At 42.8% G+C, this 15,605-nt stretch overlaps 4 non-coding genes across 4 annotated transcripts; all 4 read left to right on the top strand.

Moving 5' to 3' along the window:
• The first annotated feature begins 3,342 nt into the window (after nucleotides 1-3,342).
• LOC138983379 (U1 spliceosomal RNA) lies at nucleotides 3,343-3,508 on the top strand. Its single transcript, XR_011461116.1, has one exon. It is a non-coding gene; the product is annotated as a U1 spliceosomal RNA (small nuclear RNA).
• Nucleotides 3,509-9,363: 5,855 nt separating this feature from the next.
• On the top strand, nucleotides 9,364-9,533 carry LOC138983395 (U1 spliceosomal RNA). Its single transcript, XR_011461132.1, has one exon. It is a non-coding gene; the product is annotated as a U1 spliceosomal RNA (small nuclear RNA).
• A 957-nt stretch (nucleotides 9,534-10,490) lies between these two features.
• LOC138983432 (U1 spliceosomal RNA) lies at nucleotides 10,491-10,656 on the top strand. Its single transcript, XR_011461160.1, has one exon. It is a non-coding gene; the product is annotated as a U1 spliceosomal RNA (small nuclear RNA).
• Nucleotides 10,657-11,613: 957 nt separating this feature from the next.
• LOC138983394 (U1 spliceosomal RNA) lies at nucleotides 11,614-11,779 on the top strand. Its single transcript, XR_011461131.1, has one exon. It is a non-coding gene; the product is annotated as a U1 spliceosomal RNA (small nuclear RNA).
• Nucleotides 11,780-15,605: the final 3,826 nt, after the last annotated feature.

Raw genomic sequence — 15,605 nt, 5'->3', positions numbered from 1 at the left:
GTATGCTTGTACTGTATGTAGACGCTCGGGGAGCTCTGTGATGGTTTACGGGAGGCTTATTGTGCCTTTAAGGCAATGAGCGGCAGTAAAATTAAACTTGGAGAATACCGTCACGCTCATAAGATGATTGCCTATGTCCTTTTTTTTATGTTTTGAGAAAAACGCAAAAAACTTTCTTTGGTTTCTGATCAATCTGCCTATCATTTTAGTTGTAAATTGTAAGCTGCCCATCTTGAGTGGTGACAGCTGGATAAACGTGAGATAAAGAGCCGACAGCAATATTTTTAATCGGCACAGAGAGAGCTTTTGCATACTTTCACATTCTCAAAACAAGTCTTCCTGTATCACAAAGAAAAATTGCTTAACTCAAGAAAGGAGATCGGCAGTTTTGCTCACGTTACCATATCAAAACAGTGGAGGCGAATTCAGTATTAGAGCTCACAGTCCTGTGTTATAGCTGCCTTGTTTTGTTTAGCGTGTGCTGACAAAACACTAGCCCCTGCTCGTCAAGCGTTAAACGGTTTGTCTTTCGCCGCTAGCCTGCAGGCGAGTTGGCGTTGTTTATCTCTGGTGGCCACTGTTTATAATTCAGAATCTCGGAACCGAGTCTCAGTAAAAACTCTTGGAGAAGTCTGCAAAGCGAAGACCAGAGCTTTTTTGCTATGTATGTGGGGGTTTTGCAGACGACATTTTGAAGCATACGCGTTGCCATGACTGCATCAAAATGTTGTATTAAAAACTTCGATAAAGTATCTCAGTTGCACATTTTAGCAAGGTCAATCATTATGCTAATTTAAAATCGCTTCAAGCACTTATTGATTAAAACCAAAACTGTGAAATATAATCTGCTAACACTTTCTTTTATCTATCTAGAGAGTATTGCCAGGATGGTCACGTGCTTCCGTCTTAAATAAACGGGATTATGTATGCCACAGTATGGATGAACCGAGTTGCATTCACTGAAGTGGCCGTAACACAGGTTAAATAGCAATCTGTTTAACAGAGCTCTGTAAAGCACACAATCTCCCCCCCCCTCCCCAGCCCCCCAAACAGATTAACAAAATAAAAGAAGATGATTTTAGAAACAGCAGCCGGAGAGAGGCCCGGGGGGGGGGGGGGGGGGGGGGGGGATTAAAGATTGGAATTTAATTATAATTGGATAGATCCGCCGCACTGCCAAGAAAAGTGTACAGTGTTTCACTCACTTTCCCGAAAATATATGCATCTGTGTTAAAATTGTCAAAATGGAGTTCCAACTTATCATCAGTGATCAGACATAATTATGTAGATAGATGATCAATGTAGGCTATATTATATCTCTGTTATCATGCACTACTGACTCAACAACACAAATACTTGCTGAATATAATATCTCTATTTGAAAGCATATCCAAAGGAACCTTTTGTCTCTGTTGATAAATATCGAAGTTCATTGCATTATCTTTACTCTAGACTTGACTGTATTCAGTTTCTCTGTCAGAGCGGCAAAGTATCGTCTGCTACAGACACCGACCCAGCAGTAAGAAAGCATAGGCTCTAGCTGAATACATTTTATTTTTTTCTCGTCAAAAGTAGAAAATACATTCATTCGTAAAGAAGAACTAGGGTTTAGATGAAAAGGTTAGTCAGTGTAATATCATATATATACCAATAGATTAAGGAAGATTTTTCAAGGAAGTGCCGATTGTGTTTTTTGTGATTAGGCCTATCTTTTATCGCGAGTTCCGACAGTAGCGGCTCGGTTACTGCGGACCAGCATAACTGAGTTCACACAGAACTATTCTCAGCTGCACTCAACATGGAAAAAACCCTGTGTTAATTGTTTCAAGACAACCACATTTTGTAACACTACTTTGAAACTTCTGCTTCTTGTCATCATTATAATCAGGGACCTATAGGTCTATGTTATAATCATTGCAAGGGCTCCAGGAACTGAGAAATGTTAAACACACTTAAAACCACGTAAATGTTACAGGAAGGCGCCTTTACCGCCTATGCATGGTGCCACAGATTTCAGCAGCTAGCGGCCGCCGTGACCTTGCAAGGCGGAGCATCGAAATTTGCGCGGAATATTCAAAAAGCTTAAACCACACTCACTTTTTTTTCTTGAAAACAGCATAAATATTGTTTTAAGCGTAATAAGTTTAATCTGTATGTATGCTGGAGGTGTAAATGCACTAACATGCATATTTTGTTGCTTGTAAGATGTAGTGTTCACTTACAAAACTTTGACAAGTTTGGTCTTTCGGTTGGCGGTGTAATGTGATTCTTATGTACCGGTTCGACATGTAGGAAACAGCAGTATTTAACTGATTTCTTCCGCATTGAATGTTTCTTTGTGCAATCAGTATAGAAGATTGCAGAGAGTGTATTCTGATGATTTAAAATGTGTGTATTATTATCAAGCAGCCCTGATAGTACTGACTATGTCTCTTTCTACTAAACTGACTCAGTGTGTGACTTCTTAACTGTGCACATTTTCAGCCAGAAATTCATTTCTCTTCCTTTTCTTGCTTGCAAATTTGTTCTTTCCTGGCCGAGCGATAACATAAACACTCCTGCCAAGGGTTGTGTTCTGCGATGTTTTAGAGCTCGGAAAGGCAGCAGAGGGCTTGTCATCAGCTTTCCCTAAATGGATTGCTTGAGGGCTAATAAGGAAGGGATACTGCTATATCAGTGGTGGTTGTTGACATCTTGTATATATACAGCTTGCTGAATCCTAATGCATGGGCCAAAGAAGGAAACTCGGCTCCACTGATTTGATATGCGTGGCAATGGTTTCCGATGGTCTGAGAGGTTGTACATGCATGATAGATACCCTTCCAGTAGCTTCCCCTGTACGGTTTCACTACAGAAATGCCTAACACTGAGATAGTTATTTTTCTTATGAGCGTGACCAAAGTCATTAATTAATTTTTAAGCCACCAAGCTGAAATGCAATACCGAAGTCCGGGCTTTGTCGAAGATTACTTGACCAAAATTTCAACCAATTTGGTTGAAAAATGAGGGCGTGACAGTGCCGCCTCAACTTTCACGAAAAGCCGGATATGACGTCATCAAAGACATTTATCAAAAAATGAAAAAAAAACGTTCGGGGATTTCATACCCAGGAACTCTCATGTCAAATTTCATAAAGATCGGTCCAGTAGTTTAGTCTGAATCGCTCTACACACACGCACATACACCACGACCCTCGTCTCGATTCCCCCCTCTACGTTAAAACATTTAGTCAAAACTTGACTAAATGTAAAAAGATATTCAAGAAAAGTATTTTTGTGAACAACACCACAGCAGTTTGAGAAATTGCTTTGGGTCGGGGTTTGTGGTGTTTCCGAATGTGGCATACTTACCTGGCACGGGAGACACCTTGATCAACAAGGGGGTACTCCTGGGGCGAGGCCTGTCCATTGCACTACACGGGCGGGCTGACCCCTACGATCATCACAAATGTTGATGACTCGAGTGTGTAATTTCTTGGTGAGGGGGACTGCGTTCGCGCTATCCCCTGCAAGTGAAACAATGAAAATGAAAAGTTCACCCTCCCCACTCACAATTTATATGCTCATTAAACCAAGTCAAATACATTTTTTTTAATTGAAAAAGGATCTTAGATTTGCTATGCAAAGATGAAGATGATGAGCACCGAGAACTGCGGTGAGGTTTTCAAATTCGTCACTAGCATCCTAGCTGCACTTATTGAAGCAAAAACGAACGAAAGCCCCGAAAATGTTCTGACACTTCTGACAGGGCTATATACTGAAATATTTAAGCCAAAGGAAAATCCAACTCCACCAGCCTTAAATAAGATACTTACCACTCAATGCGCTCTTCTCGGCATTCAGGGAGGCAGATCTGTAACAGAGTCTCAACCCCTTGACAACACAATGACATAGAGAGTTGAGGGGCAGATCAAACGGTCACAACAGACTTTAGGTCTTCTGTGATTGAAATGGATTCAAGAATAAATGTACTGCAGTGGAACTGTCGTTCCCTTAACACTGCTCTACCGTACCTTATTAATTATCTTAACCAAAACAACATGTTCAATGTATTATTGATACAGTCCCCACTCTGTCATGCGGGAAAACTCCCCTTCATATCTGGTTTCTTTTACCCACCCGTCACAGATTATCAGGTTGATGATACGAGCGGAGCACAAACTATCAAGTACACAGTAACCTATGTCAGAGACAATCTGAAGTACAATGTTCACCCAACCCCTGTTCCGGCCGACACAAAAATACATTCAAACCTAGTTGAACTTCTGCTGAATGATGGCCCATCCATCTTCTTATTAAACATATATAACAGAAACATTACCAAAGGCCCGATTTTCAGCTGGCTCCCAGAGCTCGACGGAAGACGCACCTGGGTGATCGGAGGAGATGTTAATGGCCGAAACCCCCTGTGGGATGCCAACTTCCCCGATCAGACATGTGCCGTGGGAAAGAGCCTTGCCACCTATATAACGCAATCAAATGTGTACTTACTAAATGACGGATCAGCAACCAGAATACCCGATATCCCAAACCAACACCCCTCCGCCATTGACATAACCTTGGTTAGTCCCACTCTCGGATTAACAACGGACTGGTGCGTTGTGTCAGATAAATTAAAAAGCGACCACTTACCAATCATGATATCCATTATTGGGAAATCACCACACACAGAGCCAGGTCCAAAAGCCTTAAAATACAATTATAAAAAGGCGGACTGGGCAGTTTTCAAGGACGCTGTCACTAAGTCTGCCGATGCACATACCCTCTTGGATGGCAATCCAGAGTCCCAAGAAAGTATCGACAACAAATATAAACAGCTAAGATCAAACCTGCTGAATGCAATGGAATTGTCAATTCCCAAAACAAAACCTTTTATCGGACCCAGTAGAACTGATCAGAGCCCATGGTGGACAGAAGAATGCAGAGCCATCAGGTTAAAAAGAACTGCAAAAGAGAAGTATGATCGCTTCAGGTCTGCACAAAACCACAACAATATGAAATCAACTGAAGAACAATGTGACAAAATTATAGACAAAGCAAAAAAAGAATATTTTGAAAACATGTCCAGCAAAGTGAGCGATTACAGAGATGCTGGAAAAATTTGGACCAAAATAAGGAAATTCAAATGCAGACACAAGCAGGCTGAACGTCCTCTTATGCACGAAGGAAAAAAATATGAAAGCCTTCCTGAAAAAGCAGAACTGTTTGCAGATATTTTTGCAGCAGCAAGCCAAACAGATAAACTGTTATGTGAGCAGGAACTCTTCCGTAAGAAGTGGGAGGATAAACAGGACTTAAACGACCCAGAACTCAACCCTTCCTTAAAAATAAATGCTCCCTTATCCATTCAAGAACTGAAAACGGCTATAGCATCGGTGACAAAAGTCCGATCCGCCTGTGGTTCTGATCCAATAAACTATCAGGTCATACAACATTTACCAAACCAAGGATTAAATCTTTTACTGGATTTGTATTCAACATGCTGGAAGTCTGGCCTGATTCCCACAGCTTGGAAAGAGGCTGTTGTGATCCCCATTTTAAAGCCTGGAAAACCAAGAGCTGACCCTTCCAACTGGCGCCCTATATCTCTGACCTCCCATCTGAGCAAAATCTATGAAAGAAAATGAATCCAGACTAGAAGATGAAATGGAAAGAAAAAAGGTAATACCCCTGTGCCAAGCCGGTTTCCGTCGAGGCAGGGGTGTCTCGGATCACATTGTAAAACTGTCCTCCAAAATTAAGAAAGCTCTCTCACGCAAGAAGTCTCTCTTTGCTGTCTTTTTTGACATCAAAAAAGCCTACGATACAGTATGGCACCAACGATTGTTGTTCAAATTGAAGCAATTAGGCATCAGTGGTAATATGTTTCAATACATAAAAAGCTTTCTACTGAACAGATCCTTTCAAACTGATTATAAAGGTGCCAAATCATCCACTCGCAAAGTTGACATGGGAGTGCCACAGGGCTCAGTAATAGCACCACTGCTTTTTAGCATTATGCTGCATGACATATCGACAATTAAAACACATGGAGCCGAACTGACGCTTTATGCGGATGATATTGCTCTATGCAAAGAGTATCAAAACAAAACCTATAAAACAGAACACAAATTCTCTAAAGAGTGGCAAACAGCTATAGATAACATTGCGAACTATATGCGGGAGAATGGCTTCACTCTCTCTGCCGAGAAAACTGTATTCGTTGTCTTTACAAACCGAAAACTGGAAGATCGAGAAAAGATACAGTTCTCACTAGATAAATCTGTTGTTTCACCCAGTCAGCAGGTGAAATATCTGGGCGTACTTTTCACCTCAAATGGACTATGGACTGCTCACTTAATAATAATAATAATAATAATAATAATAATAATACGAATATTTATAACGCGCACATATCTCACCAACAGGCGACTCAAGGCGCACATACACTCATTCACACACACGGAGACTTAAAGTCACTAGCACACACACACCATCAACCATTAAAATATGTACAGTTATTCAGGGTGGGATGGGGTGGGCAGTGTAGAATGCATGGATTATTTGGAAAAAAGGAATGTCTTGAGTGCAGATTTGAATGATTCGAGGGACTGTTGTTGACGGAGGGGGAGAGGTAGTGTGTTCCATTGGCTAGGTGCTTGGAAAGAAAATGAGCGTTGACCTGCTGTTTTGAGTTTGGTGTGGGGGATGTTGAGCTTGAGGGAGTCAGCAGATGATCTGAGTGCTCGTGAAGGGACATAGAGAGAGAGAGAGTCGGAGAGATAGGCAGGGGCGAGACCATGGAGGCATTTGTAGGTGAGAGTGTTGATTTTGTAGGTGATACGGGCAGGAACGGGCAACCAGTGGAGCTGATTTAGGAGGGGGGTGATGTGATCTCTCTTTTTCTTTCGTAAGACAAGACGGGCAGAGCTATTTTGAATGCGTTGGAGACGAGAGATAGAAGAAGAGGGAAGACCCGCCAAGAGAGAGTTACAATAGTCAAGACGTGAGAGAATGGTGGAAGTGACCAGTTTGGCGGTAGCATCTGTGGTGAGGTACTTGCGGATAGTGGCGATGCGGCGGAGTTGGAAGTAGCAGGTGCGAGAGACAGAAGAGATGTGTTGTTTCATGGAAAGGGTGTTGTCTAGAGTGACTCCGAGGTTTTTGACAGCAGAAGACAGAGGGACAGAAGAGTCAGAGAGTTGAAGAGAGTCGGAGGTGGCTTTGGAGAGTTTGGATGTAGTGCCTATTAGGATAGCTTCAGTTTTGTTGCTATTGAGCTGAAGTTTGTTTTCTGTCATCCAATTCTGCACGTCAGTGATAGTGTCAGAGATAGAGGAAAGAAGAGATTCAGACTGGTCAGGGGAAGAGCTGTTGTGAAGTTGAGAGTCGTCGGCAAAAGAGTGGTGGAAAACGTTGTGTCGGTCAAGGATGTGGTCAAGAGGTTGAGTGTAGAGAGTAAATAGTACAGGCCCAAGGACTGAGCCCTGAGGGACTCCGCACTCAAGTCTGATGGGGTCAGAGTTCAGTTTGTCAATCGAAACAGTCTGGTAGCGGTCGGTAAGATAAGAAGAGAACCAAGAAAGAGCTGTGCTATGGATACCAAAGGTGTGCTGAAGGCGTTGAAGTATCTTTTAAGCAAAGCAAATAAGACCATCAACCTTCTTAAAATACTGGCTGCCCAACCATGGGCAAAGTGCCCAGTTATTCTAACAAACATCACCAGAGCTCTTATAAGATCAAGACTATCATATGGACAGGAGGCCTACTTCTCGTCGGCTCGAAAATGGCTTGATAAGCTACAGTCAGCGGAATGTCGTGCCCTTCGGCTTGCCCTCGGACACCCAAGGCATTCAAAGCAGGCCATTGTATACCACCAAGCAGGATTCCTCCCTCTTGACATGTGGCGACGTAAGTGCTGCGCAGATTACAATGTTCGAGCCAACACAGTGCAAAACTCAACAAAAGAGGAGCTACAACCGCATTACAACCATGTCCAAAACAAAAAGGCCCACTTTGGCACTACTTTCACCTCACTGGCTCAATTCAATGCTTCACTCTTTAGTGAAATCAGTGTCGACCCAAATGATGTGGCCCAAAACCCCATATCTCGTGATCCCTCATGGACAATGAAAGAAATGAATTTTGACACAGAATATTGCACAGCTACAAAGGATGATCAGTTATTACTCAGGATACAAGCCCTTGAGCACATTGATATTGTATACAAAGGCCATGTTCATGTTTACACAGACGGGTCAGTGTTGGATGACAAGAAGGCTGGCGCAGCTTTTGTAATCCCCAGTGATGACATGACTGGGAAATTTAAACTGTGCAACAGAAACTCGATCTTCTCAGCTGAGCTCCTTGCCATCTGCATGTCGCTTGTTCATCTCAATCTCAAGAACACTCCTCCTCAAAAGATAGCTATATTCTCTGACTCCAAAGCAGCCATTGAAGCATTAAGATCTAACAAAAGATCAAAAAGACATGATCTTGTCATTGCCATAAAGGAGCTGGCAAATAAAATTATAAAAAAAGGAAGCGAGATTAACCTTGTCTGGTGTCCAGCACACGTGAACGTGCCTGGCAACGAGAAAGCGGACAAAGCCGCTAAAGAAGCTGCCCAAGGCATAGGCGCCTCCGAGGTAGACCTGCCATTGTCTGCTTCTGAGATCAGTAGCCTTACAGACTCTCTTCTCTGGAGAGAATGGAGGAACAAATATATGCACAAGGCTATAAGCTCTGGCTGGCTCATTCGGGAAGCCCCATCAAAACAGATGAACACCTATAATGCATGCCCACGTGTTATAAAAAGGATTAACCGCCTAAGGGCAGAAGCTGGGAATTACCAATTTCTAGAGCTTAAATGCACCTGTCAATCCGACCTCACCCTTGCTCATTTGACTTTGGAGTGTGATTTGAACTCATGCCACTTTCAACCCCTGACTCAGTTTATAAACTCAAATAGAAATATTCTGCCAAATACCTCAAAGGAAAAATTAAGCTATCTTTTAAGTTTTAATAAAGACCTTGGGTGGCAAGGTCCCAAACTTATCGCTGGACTTATGCACACGCACCCACTTGGTCCCTGGATATGAAGAGACATTGCTGCTGCTGACGCCATTGCTTTTCATACAGCTACTATATATTTTTATCAGAACTTTTAAAAATACCATTTTATATCCAAGTATCTCTTAACACCATTTTTAATTAGATGAGCGAGAGTGTGCGGGGGGCGGGAGGGTGGTGAACCACTGTACATAAAGGGAAAGTTTGTGTGCGTGCCTGTGTGTGTTCTTAATCTAAGACAAATGTCGCCAATGTTTTTACAGAGTGACGTTAAATAAACGATTTTATCATTTTATCATCAACCGGATGTGGCATACTTACCTGGCACGGGAGACACCTTGATCAACAAGGGGGTACTCCTGGGGCGAGGCCTGTCCATTGCATGCACTACACGGGCGGGCTGACCCCTACGATCATCACAAATGTTGATGACTCGAGTGTGTAATTTCTTGGTGAGGGGGACTGCGTTCGCGCTATCCCCTGCAAGTGAAACAATGAAAATGAAAAGTCCACCCTCCCCACTCACAATTTATATGCTCATTAAACCAAGTCAAATACATTTTTTTTAATTGAAAAAGGATCTTAGATTTAAGGAAAAATCAGTATTTCCATCTGTAAAAAAATCAATAAAAATAAAAAGGGTACAATCTGTCCACTTGTTTGGGTTTATTGTTACATTCTGATATGATTGAGACCGTTTTGATAAGCCGGAGGTCTCAGACGGTCTAAGAAGTCAAGGAGTAGGCAGTACATGTTCAGGCGTGGGAAATGCATAAAGAGGAACAAAGGTCAAGGGAAAGCGTTGAAGAATGGATGGAGAAACACGCATAAAAGAAACAAGGAGCGAAGAGAACCCTGTCTATCAAGGGAAGTCATCCATCTTGATTTTTAATGTTTTCTCGAAAGAGTTGTCTTAACTGAAAGGGTATTTCCGCATTGTGGCTCCTTGTGATCAAATAGCAATGCTCATTTTAACTCGCTGAAATAGGGCACCAGCAATTAAACAAAATGTAGCGTTTTATAGGTGTGGTGAACGTATGATTACTGATTCTAAAAGACAATAATTAACTAATGTAAGACAATATTTATTAAGCCGCAATCTTTAGAGATACAGAAGTACTCAGATCTGATTGGTTGCTAACAATAGACATTATAGTTGTCTTGAGCATAGTTGCTGTCCTGAGCATAGTAGCTGTTCTGAACATATTTTCCAGGACAGGGCTATGTTTTAATATTAATCAACAAAATATTGTAGTCATGTGAATATTTAAAATCAACATTACTACATGTATTTGTAACTATCTACACATGTTAGGTTTGGCTGAAGTATTTCTAATATAGGATTAAAAAATATATTCAAGAAAAGTATATGTGTGAACAACACCACAGCAGTTTGAGAAATTGCTTTGGGTCGGGGTTTGTGGTGTTTCCGGATGTGGCATACTTACCTGGCACGGGAGACACCTTGATCAACAAGGGGGTACTCCTGGGGCGAGGCCTGTCCATTGCACTACACGGACGGGCTGACCCCTACGATCATCACAAATGTTGATGACTCGAGTGTGTAATTTCTTGGTGAGGGGGACTGCGTTCGCGCTATCCCCTGCAAGTGAAACAATGAAAATGAAAAGTCCACCCTCCCCACTCACAATTTATATGCTCATTAAACCAAGTCAAATAAAAAAAAAATTAAATTGAAAAAGGATCTTTGATTTAAGGAAAAATCAGTATTTCCATCTGTAAAAAAATCAATAAAAATAAAAAGGGAACAATCTGTCCACTTGTTTGGGTTTATTGTTACATTCTGATATGATTGAGACCGTTTTGATAAGCCGGAGGTCTCAGACGGTCTAAGAAGTCAAGGAGTAGGCAGTACATGTTCAGGCGTGGGAAATGCATAAAGAGGAACAAAGGTCAAGGGAAAGCGTTGAAGAATGGATGGAGAAACACGCATAAAAGAAACAAGGAGCGAAGAGAACCCTGTCTATCAAGGGAAGTCATCCATCTTGATTTTTAATGTTTTCTCGAAAGAGTTGTCTTAACTGAAAGGGTATTTCCATTGTGGCTCCTTGTGATCAAATAGCAATGCTCATTTTAACTCGCTGAAATAGGGCACCAGCAATTAAACAAAATGTAGCGTTTTATAGGTGTGGTGAACGTATGATTACTGATTCTAAAAGACAATAATTAACTAATGTAAGACAATATTTATTAAGCCGCAATCATTAGAGATACAGAAGTACTCAGATCTGATTGGTTGCTAACAATAGACATTATAGTTGTCTTGAGCATAGTAGCTGTCCTGAGCATAGTAGCTGTTCTGAACATATTTTCCAGGACAGGGCTATGTTTTAATATTAATCAACAAAATATTGTAGTCATGTGAATATTTAAAATCAACATTACTACATGTATTTGTAACTATCTACACATGTTAGGTTTGGCTGAAGTATTTCTAATATAGGATTAAAAAAGATAATCAAGAAAAGTATATGTGTGAACAACACCACAGCAGTTTGAGAAATTGCTTTGGGTCGGGGTTTGTGGTGTTTCCGGATGTGGCATACTTACCTGGCACGGGAGACACCTTGATCAACAAGGGGGTACTCCTGGGGCGAGGCCTGTCCATTGCACTACACGTGCGGGCTGACCCCTACGATCATCACAAATGTTGATGACTCGAGTGTGTAATTTCTTGGTGAGGGGGACTGCGTTCGCGCTATCCCCTGCAAGTGAAACAATGAAAATGAAAAGTCCACCCGCCCCACTCACAATTTATATGCTCATTAAACCAAGTCAAATAAAAAAAAATTAAATTGAAAAAGGATCTTTGATTTAAGGAAAAATCAGTATTTCCATCTGTAAAAAAATCAATAAAAATAGAAAGGGTACAATCTGTCCACTTGTTTGGGTTTATTGTTACATTCTGATATGATTGAGACCGTTTTGATAAGCCGGAGGTCTCAGACGGTCTAAGAAGTCAAGGAGTAGGCAGTACATGTTCAGGCGTGGGAAATGCATAAAGAGGAACAAAGGTCAAGGGAAAGCGTTGAAGAATGGATGGAGAAACACGCATAAAAGAAACAAGGAGCGAAGAGAACCCTGTCTATCAAGGGAAGTCATCCATCTTGATTTTTAATGTTTTCTCGAAAGAGTTGTCTTAACTGAAAGGGTATTTCCATTGTGGCTCCTTGTGATCAAATAGCAATGCTCATTTTAACTCGCTGAAATAGGGCACCAGCAATTAAACAAAATGTAGCGTTTTATAGGTGTGGTGAACGTATGATTACTGATTCTAAAAGACAATAATTAACTAATGTAAGACAATATTTATTAAGCCGCAATCTTTAGAGATACAGAAGTACTCAGATCTGATTGGTTGCTAACAATAGACATTATAGTTGTCTTGAGCATAGTAGCTGTCCTGAGCATAGTAGCTGTTTTGAACATATTTTCCAGGACAGGGCTATGTTTTAATATTAATCAACAAAATATTGTAGTCATGTGAATATTTAAAATCAACATTACTACATGTATTTGTAACTATCTACACATGTTAGGTTTGGCTGAAGTATTTCTAATATAGGATTAAAAAAGATAATCAAGAAAAGTATATGTGTGAACAACACCACAGCAGTTTGAGAGGAGATTGTCGTGTTCTGTCACGTGCATGTCATGCCAAACTGTACATATTGTTTTTATTACCACGGCCTTCGTGGCTTACATCTTAATCCTTTTATTTGTAAAAAGTTTTGAGATTTATTGTTCGTGTTCCTCTTACTTGCTCATCTATTTGGTTTTATTGGTGATCCTGAAAGGTTCCACTTTTTAACTCGATTTGAAATTAAAAAAAAAAAATATTACAAGCCCGTTATTCAAGATATAGAATACAGACTTATAATTCTTACCAAGAAACATCTTAACTACTTTTCATTTTAACAAATTCCACAGAGCATTATCAACTCAACCCCACCCCCTGCCCTCCTCTCCTTATTTTTTGTTTCTTTCTTTCCTCTTTTTGAAAGCGAACAAACACTCAAGTCCTTAATGGCTCAAAACCGTAGGACTTTTAATATTAATTTTAACGTTTTCTTCACATGTCACACTCAGCACGAGTAATTCACTGCAGTTGCTGGCCTGTAGAGTGCGTTCTTTCACAAGCAAACATGCTGATTACATAGCGACTGCTTTAACGCACCTCGAGCTTACATAGCCAAGTCAGTGCTCAAATAGCGATTTTCTCCCGAATTCCTGAGGGTAAAGGGGGACAATCACATTTTCGTTGTGTCTTAAACACACGACACAGCTCCCTCTGCTCTTGGCGTGGGTCCAGAAAGGGGGCTAGCTGCCCTTGGTGGCGTTCCCACTCGCCCTGCAGGAGTCCTCGTGTTTCTCGGGAGAGAAGTGAAAGTCGCTAGAGGGGTGAGCTTCAGCTCACTCTTTGTCTTGGGACGCTTTTGTTACCCTGCTTTTATATATCCTGCCTTTTTAACCCTGAGCTGTTTGGCTTGTTTTTTCTTGGTGACCGTACCGTACCTTGTAAGTGATGAGCCAAGTTGCTAAACACAAACTGCCAAACACCACCTTTGCTGATAGGCGGGAAACATTCATCTGGGTAGATAACTACCTTCCAACGGATACCACTGCTCTGAGGGAGCAAGATTGGTCCCTTAATATGGACCAAACAGCAAGCGGTTCTGACCGCGCCCCAGATATTCCCATGGAATCACTGAATGAGACTGACCGGGCCAGCCGGACTGGTCAGTCCCCAAAATCCAAACAGCTTAATAAAGCAATCACCAATGAGAAAACCAGCATATCTTCTCCTTTCAAGAGAAAGAGATTGCGGGAGGACGACCCTGAGGGGGGGCAGAGCTCTCCGGAATCTCTTCTCTCCCGGGATAGCCCCCCACGCTCTCAGATTACTGATCATTTTGAGGAAGACTTCACCGAAGTCAATCGTAAGAAGCCCAAAAAGAAAAAGAAGCAAAAGGTCCTCTGCGAGGGTCCCCCTCTTCAGGGAAACACAGGTATTTCCCATGCAACATCTGCCCGGGGGGTCGACACCTCCCAACCCCTTACTGAATCACAAGAAAACCAGACAACTCAACAGCCACTACCACCTGCCAATACACACACACACACAAAACAAAGACCCCGAAGAAAACTTCTTTATCAACCCAAGCAACCTCCTCCCTCCTTCTTAGAGTTCCCCGTGGTGGTGCAGGACCTGAAGGAGGGCCCGGCAACATTGCAGGGACTCGGCCTCAGGAGGAAAAAAACGTTTGACCTTGCCATCGGCGAGGTCAAAGAAATACGCATGCTGGCAGCTGGGAGCGTCCTGGTAGGGTGCTCCTCAGCATCACAACAAAACAAGCTATTGAGGCTGGACTCGATCGGCGGCATCAAAGTGAAATGCCACCGTCCGGAGGTAACAACCGAAGGTGTCATTAAACGCATACCCACAATACATTCAGGAACAGACCTGTCTGAGATGGCAGTGGGCGTGCGCGTCCGGATGGAGGATGGGAGTCTTGTAGAAAAGGGCCCCTCCTCGGTTCGATCTTTTCGCCGTCTTCTCCTTAGGGATGGGAAACCGTCTCAGGCGGTCCGTGTCACCTTTACAACGGCAATTCTTCCAGACAGCGTCGTTCTGGAGAGTGAGGTGTACGGCGTCGAACCCTACACTCCTCCAGTGCGGCGCTGTACGAAGTGCCAGAGACTATCGCACCTAAAACAACAATGCAAATCAAAAGTGCAGATCTGCCCCCGATGTGGCTCCAAGGGCCACGACGGAGCGACGTGCACCAAGGCCAAACATTGCGTAAACTGCAAGGGCGAGCATTCCGCCGCTTATCTTGGATGCCCGGAAATGAGACTGAGGCTGCAGGCCAATAAGATCAGGTCGGCAGCATACATACCATATTCTGAGGCCCTGGATCGGGCGCGGCGCGAGCTCGCCAAACAACAAAATAAAACAGCGACTGCCCCAGCGGAAATGAGGGACTCCTTCTGGCGTCCCCCTCCGCAACCGATCCGGCGGACCTCAACCCCCCGGTCCGGGTACTCTTTGGCTGTCCAGAGACCCCCCCTGGGTGGGCAAGTAAATAAAATACAAGAAATCAAAAACAAAATGACCGAGCATGACAATACACTCCTTCCAGTTCATGCGGACAGCTCTGCTGCAACCGCGAAGCACCAAACAACTTCGCAAAATCCAAATCCTGGCCCCCAGGCGCCCTGTAAGTCTCAGACGGCTCGGCCGGCAGAGGCGCCGCTTCATGGGACCCCCGGGTTAAAGGCCTCCCTCCTACGCAAAGCCCAGAACAGGAAGGAGGACTCGAAAGAAGAGCAGCTCTTCGAGAGGTTGATGGGGAGAATGGAGGAGGGATTGGCCCAGAGATTCAGAGAATACAAACTTAAAACTGAACAGGAAATAAAGCAGCAGATGAGGGAGGAGCAGGAGAAGGCAGAGCTTGAGCTAGCCGACGCTGCACTAGATAAGCTAAAAACAGGAGAGCAATATGCAAATTTAAATGAACAACAAAGAGGCCT

The sequence above is a fragment of the Littorina saxatilis genome, linkage group LG12, assembly GCF_037325665.1.
Source record: "Littorina saxatilis isolate snail1 linkage group LG12, US_GU_Lsax_2.0, whole genome shotgun sequence".
In the NCBI taxonomy this organism is placed as follows: Eukaryota; Metazoa; Mollusca; class Gastropoda; order Littorinimorpha; family Littorinidae; genus Littorina; species Littorina saxatilis.
This window is presented reverse-complemented; position numbering and strand designations above follow the sequence as displayed.